Genomic DNA, 5,828 nt, shown 5'->3' with positions numbered 1-5,828 from the left:
GTCTTTACTGTGCCCGTTGTAGATATTGAATTTTACCACTGAAGGGAAATCTTAGTAGCTGAGTATAAAAAGAATAGGAACATACTATAACGAATGTGAAGGCCATAAACGATATTAATTTTGGAACATAAACATACAGTATATGGCTGGTCTTGGTACTTTAAAGTAAAAAATACACACCAGTATTCCATTTCTCCCTAAACATTTTAAGCATCGAAGTCTTTAACTAAAGAGATACCGGAGTCAACAAGCATACTTTTAGAATTTGATTAATAGGGAATATAATATGGAATCGCGTATCTAAAGAATTTAATAATGATATGATTATAGTCGTGTACTGCGACAGGGCTGTGTAGGGCTGTTTCGCCTCTTTCTTCATACGACTTCCCTTGTAGCCTACTGGTCTACGTGCCTGACTACCAACTCATGGGTTGTGTGTTCAAATCCAGCTGGTGCTGGACTTTTCTTTTAACAAACATTTCTTAGAAAAAATAGAATAGTGATATTATGGACAATCAATTGACTTTTTTATTTCAAAGTATCACAACATGATCGATTCTAAGTCATTTTTGATAACAATGAATAGTCACCTTCTTGCCTTCTGACAACGGTCCCTGCTTCTGCTTCCTGCTTCTATTGTGTGTGTGTGTGTAATAGAGTAATTTTTTATAGAGAAATGGAGGCTGGACAGTATGCGTTACAATATAAACATTTATATTGATTTAAATCGTGTTTTGATTTAAATCGCAAACGCGTGTTTAATTATATGTGTTTTTTAATCATAATCAGGCTAATGCAACATAAATTGATACAGTATCTTTGTCTTCTAAGTATCTTAATAAACTTTCAGCATAGCTTTCTACCTGTTTAGATTTATATTTCTTGGGATTTTGGGATCAAACGTGGAAGGATTAGATTGTAAACGTTTTTATTTTTCAAATACGTTTTAGAAAAGTGTAATCTATACCTGCCCAGACTGTACGCCTTCCTAAACCCCGCCTTTCATTCCTGTAATGCTCTTCCCCACGCACCCCAGCCAGGCGCTCTTCAGCCTCTGTCCGGGACAAATGTATATTTTGATATTTACACCCGGCGCGGCACCGAGGGAGCGTCTGCATTTATAACTTAGTTTTTAAAATTAGTCAAGCAATATGAAGCATCTCCTTTTACTTTTAAGTCCCTTAAATACATTGAGCACAGCTTTCTCACCACTTAAGATTGCTTTTTGATACCATCCTTACACAAAGCAGAAACTTTCCGATGACATACAGTACAAGTGGAAAGATTACAGATTTTAATCGTCTTTAATTTTGTTACGTTATACGTTTTAGGAACATTTCATCTAAACAAACACCACAAAACTATTCTCGATTGTATTTCTGAGTGTTATGTTACATCTACAGTAGTTCACTGCTTTAAATACATTGAATTAAGAAAGTTAGATGTAGCACTTGATCTTTTTTTTCTGAACCAGGGAAAATCTGATCATGTTTCTCTATAACAATAATAAAAAACATTATTTTACATATCACCTTTAAAAGTGGCATCTCAAAGCAAAAACGTAGATGGGAAAAACAGTTAAAAGGGACAAAAGTAAATACCAGACAAACGCAAACGCGTTTTTTATAAAAATGCTTTTATTCATTCAGCAGAGAGTGAGAGGGACATCCAGCAGAGAGAGACACACACACACAGGTTTCCATTGACAAAAGTAATTGTTTTTTTACATTCCTCTTGTCTAACAGGAATGTTGTGTTTGTGGACAGACTGTTAGACGAGAGGAAAAGAGCACCTCCTTCTACGAAGCATTTCGTTGATCCGATCACGAATTATTTTCCAGTCGCACAAAGTAGGGGTTGAGAATCTCCGATTCACCATGCTACTAATGGTTTCCCGGAGATTGCAAGGCAAGGCACTTTTGCCTCTGGACCCATCAAAATTTACAGACGTGGTCCACCCCCAGTAAATTTCAAAAGTCACAAGATTTCGAAACATGAGGGTGGCGTAGCGGTCGGCTCTTGTTTTCCCGTCTATGCCGATGCACTGCAAGTACAACCCTCCCTCCATCTCCTGAGTGATGGGTAGCAGTTGGACATCTGGGAGAATTATTTTTCCCACTGGCGTCTGTGACTTCTGCTGTGCTTCCTGGGGGGAGATAGACGGCGGGGACAGCATCAACCAATTCCCATGCGGTGGTGAACGGAGAGGCCGGGATGGAGTGTCCTGAGGTGGTGTGTGCTCTGCGGGGGGCAGAGCTTCCGCCAGGCATTGCAACCTGCGCGGCGGGGAGAGGCACTTTTCGAGAGACAGCTGCTCAACTGTTTGACTGCTGGAACATACTGTCTCCTTCCTCTGCATTTTCAGGAGTGTCTCTAGCCTCCCAGTCCTCCCCAGTAATGCGTTGTACTGCTCCCGCTGCTGCCGAAATGTCTCCACACAGGTGCTGCTTCTACAGGTTGGCACCCTGGCCAGTGGCCGAGAGCAGAGACCCACGGCCTGTGGCAAAATAACATAATTCATGTAAGAAATAAAGTCACACAGTAGTATTCATCAGTCGCGGAACAGAAGTCAAAATAAACTTTTCTTTTTTTCCGTCTTACCGCTTTCTTTTTTACTGTCCTGGTGGTAGATCGTTTCGCCCGTGCGGTGTTTTCTTGAAGAACAGGCTACAAAGAAATAATTATAATTGAATTTAAAATTCAAAACGGCAATAATACCTTGTAATATACGCTGTAATAACGTATTTCAGATGAAGTCTGCTGTATTTGCTTACCCTTCGCTCTTTGGAAGCTGGGGCGGCAGAAGCACCCCGTCTCTTCCCGTAAAAGGTCTTGGTCTCCATACTGTACTGTGGTCGCTGTAGTGCAGGTTCGCAGTTTTTTTTGTGATGGGAGCTCACCCAATCCCTTTGTGTATTTATGCTATATTCACATGTACGGCTAGAATGTTCATTGGCTTCCAATGAAAGGTGGGTGCCTCTTGCCGAAGTCGGGAGACATTAGAGGCTTGCCACACCCGGACTGTTAAACCAACGCATTAGCACGTCAAAGCCCATTGAGGAGCCGGGCGCAATAATTGTTTTGTCCCTTGATTTACTGATCTGCATTAATTATGGAAATCGAGTTCCTGCTCTTTGCAGACGACCTGGTCCCGCTGTCGCCCACAGAACAGAGGCTGCGCCAGAACCTGGCGCTGCTGGAGCAGCACTGTCAGACCTGGGCGCCGACAGTCAATCTGGACAAGACCAGAGTTATGGTTTTCCAGAAAAAAAGCCAGACCTCAGGGAAACAGGTACAAATTCACACTTAACAACACATTAACACCAAACAACGTTTGTATTATATTCCCTATTAATCAAACTGTAAGAGTATGTACCGGCTTGTCCACTCCTCCCGCCCCTCTCTGTGTACAGTAGAGCCTACTGTCCAGCCAGCACATGTCCACAGACATTCACAACAGTGACTTATCATAAAACGTTTGCACATATAGTTAAATTATTAGTTGTTTTTCAGGAAGTTAAAAAAAACACTTGAAATACTTATCCAGTCTCTCGAAATAAAGTTATTTTTCAAGCAATGCAACAAACGTCTGGCAATGTGTTTTTTTTAATCCAACATTGACAGCCACATCTTAAATCTTGCCAGTCAGCTCTTTTTTCTCTATTTGAATTGTGGCTTACACTTCGCACGACTTTAAAAGCTAGAAAGACAGGTTTCGATTCATATTAGCTGGCGAGCCTTGTTAACAAAAAAACAGACAATACACAGGGAGGGGGAGGTCAAGCCAGAGAGAGAGTTTTTTACCCTCTGTCTAAAAACCCAAATAACCCGGGACTGAGACTCTGGGGGGATCATTGCGTGGTACAGAGCGAAGCTCAGTCAATTCTTATGGAATGTGTTTTCTTTCTTCTTTTTTTCAGCATGGAATAAACCTGTTGCTTGATTCATATGGATGCCTGGTTCCGCCGGGGATTCAAAACATTTTTTATTTTTTTTTTAATCGGGTATCAAAGGGAATAGCAGTATAACCCTGTTCATGCACAAACAGTGGCATGTTACATTATTAATTTGGGTGTCTCCTCTTCCCAGAAAGCTCTAAATTGCATTTTGAGCGCGGTTTTTGACTTTTTTTAAATTGCATTTTGAGCGCGGACAGCACACACATAATACTGAGATTTTCCTAAGATACGCTGCACAACTGGTCGCATTTGTGATTGTCACTTCTCTGCTTCAGCAAGGTCAATAAAAGACTCTGAAAGTAGTAGAGAAAAACTGAATTAAAATCATATTAGCAAAAGACGGTCATGCGCACAGAAAAAAGACAGTGCTGATTATTTTTCTGGAGACGGAGCACTGATGACCTATCCGAGCCAATTGATAAAGCCCACCCAGTGGATACTCTAGCAGAACGTGGTAGAACGATCACCATTGTAACCGAGGCAACCACAGGAACAACATCAAGAAGCACAATCAATTCCCCATTTAAATCTTTCGTGTTAGGTATGCCATGTGAAAGCATGAAGTAAATCCTCTGATCTCTTTTGAACATGGACAAGGTATTTCTGATGGAGAGCTATGAGCAAAGATTTAATAAGCTACTCCTGCCGATGATTCAGCTTAAAGAAGTAAAAGCTTCACAAACAAAAGCAGCTCGCTACCACAGCCAATATTAAATGTACTTGGTGGCACATTACCATTTGCACTGGCTCAAAAGTGGGCTTGGCAGACGTTGTTCCCTACGTAAAGCTGAAAGCGCCAAAGAGCATTTCCATTGAGAAAAAAAATCTTTCTTGATGTTAAACATAGAGAGCCTGCCTTTTAGAAGTTCTCCCTCTAAACACCTTGTGCAGCCTCCCGACAGACTAACAAAAAGCGCCTTTTCACCAACTCAATTTATAATATGCCCCTCAAAACTCACAACCGAATAACAATCCATCCGTATATTTGATTTCCAAGATCCATTCAAGGCAACTTGGCTCTTCGCAAGCAAATCATTTCAGGGAAGAAACTCAGTTTAGTCAACTACTGGTGCATTCAGCACACCACTTGCTCTTGCTTGTCAGGGTGGCCGAGTGGTCTAAGGTGCCAGACTCAAGGACATGTGTCTTTCCAGCTGGCTTGGGTGTTCTGGTCTCCAAATGGAGGCGTGGGTTCAAATCCCACTCCTGACAGCTTCTGTTTTTACCTCTCTTGAATTGTTCCAGTGCTAGCTGACAGTGAATGACTGAAATATAAAAGCAGCAGAAGAAAGCAAGCAACTCAGTGCAATTTGTGAGTATTCTGCACTGTTAAAATGCACAGGTTTTCATACTTTTTGGAATTTGTAGCTCAAGAAGTGACTCCTGTTTCATTTTCTATTCACCAACTCGATTTGCATTCCGCCCCTCACACCTCACAACAGAATAACAAACGGCTTCATGTGCCACAGCATTCCCCTGTAGATTTGGTTTGCACTATGAATTAGGCGACCCCGAATGAAATATTTTAGTGTTGGCTCAAATGTGAGGAATTTCATGAACCCTCAAAAAGGAACGCTTGCAGAAAATGCCAGCAATTCAAAGCGTGTAGGCAGCATGAACAGACCAATTCTGCAATTTCTTTTATCGCGGGCGGTGCTTTCCGAGTCGATGGCTCTGCATTAGAAATGAGAAGTGCTGAACTCTAAACACGTTCTTGCCATAACTGCTACTCCTGCTGCTACTCCTTCGTCCTCGAAAAAAGAAAAGACAGGCATGTTTTGAGTCTCAAAATGATCTTCTGGATCCACAAGAAACATGTAAATTTGATTGATTCCGCAGTATTTTGGATGTACTGTACTTATAACTTCCA

The 5,828-nt window shown here is 41.4% G+C and overlaps 1 non-coding gene across 1 annotated transcript; it reads left to right on the top strand.

Moving 5' to 3' along the window:
* The first annotated feature begins 5,057 nt into the window (after positions 1 to 5,057).
* trnal-caa (transfer RNA leucine (anticodon CAA)) lies at positions 5,058 to 5,170 on the top strand. Its single transcript has 2 exons — positions 5,058 to 5,095; positions 5,125 to 5,170. It is a non-coding gene; the product is annotated as a tRNA-Leu (tRNA).
* The last annotated feature ends 658 nt before the right edge of the window (positions 5,171 to 5,828 follow it).

The sequence above is a fragment of the Lepisosteus oculatus genome, chromosome 14 (assembly GCF_040954835.1).
Source record: "Lepisosteus oculatus isolate fLepOcu1 chromosome 14, fLepOcu1.hap2, whole genome shotgun sequence".
Lineage (NCBI taxonomy): Eukaryota > Metazoa > Chordata > Actinopteri > Semionotiformes > Lepisosteidae > Lepisosteus > Lepisosteus oculatus.
This window is presented reverse-complemented; position numbering and strand designations above follow the sequence as displayed.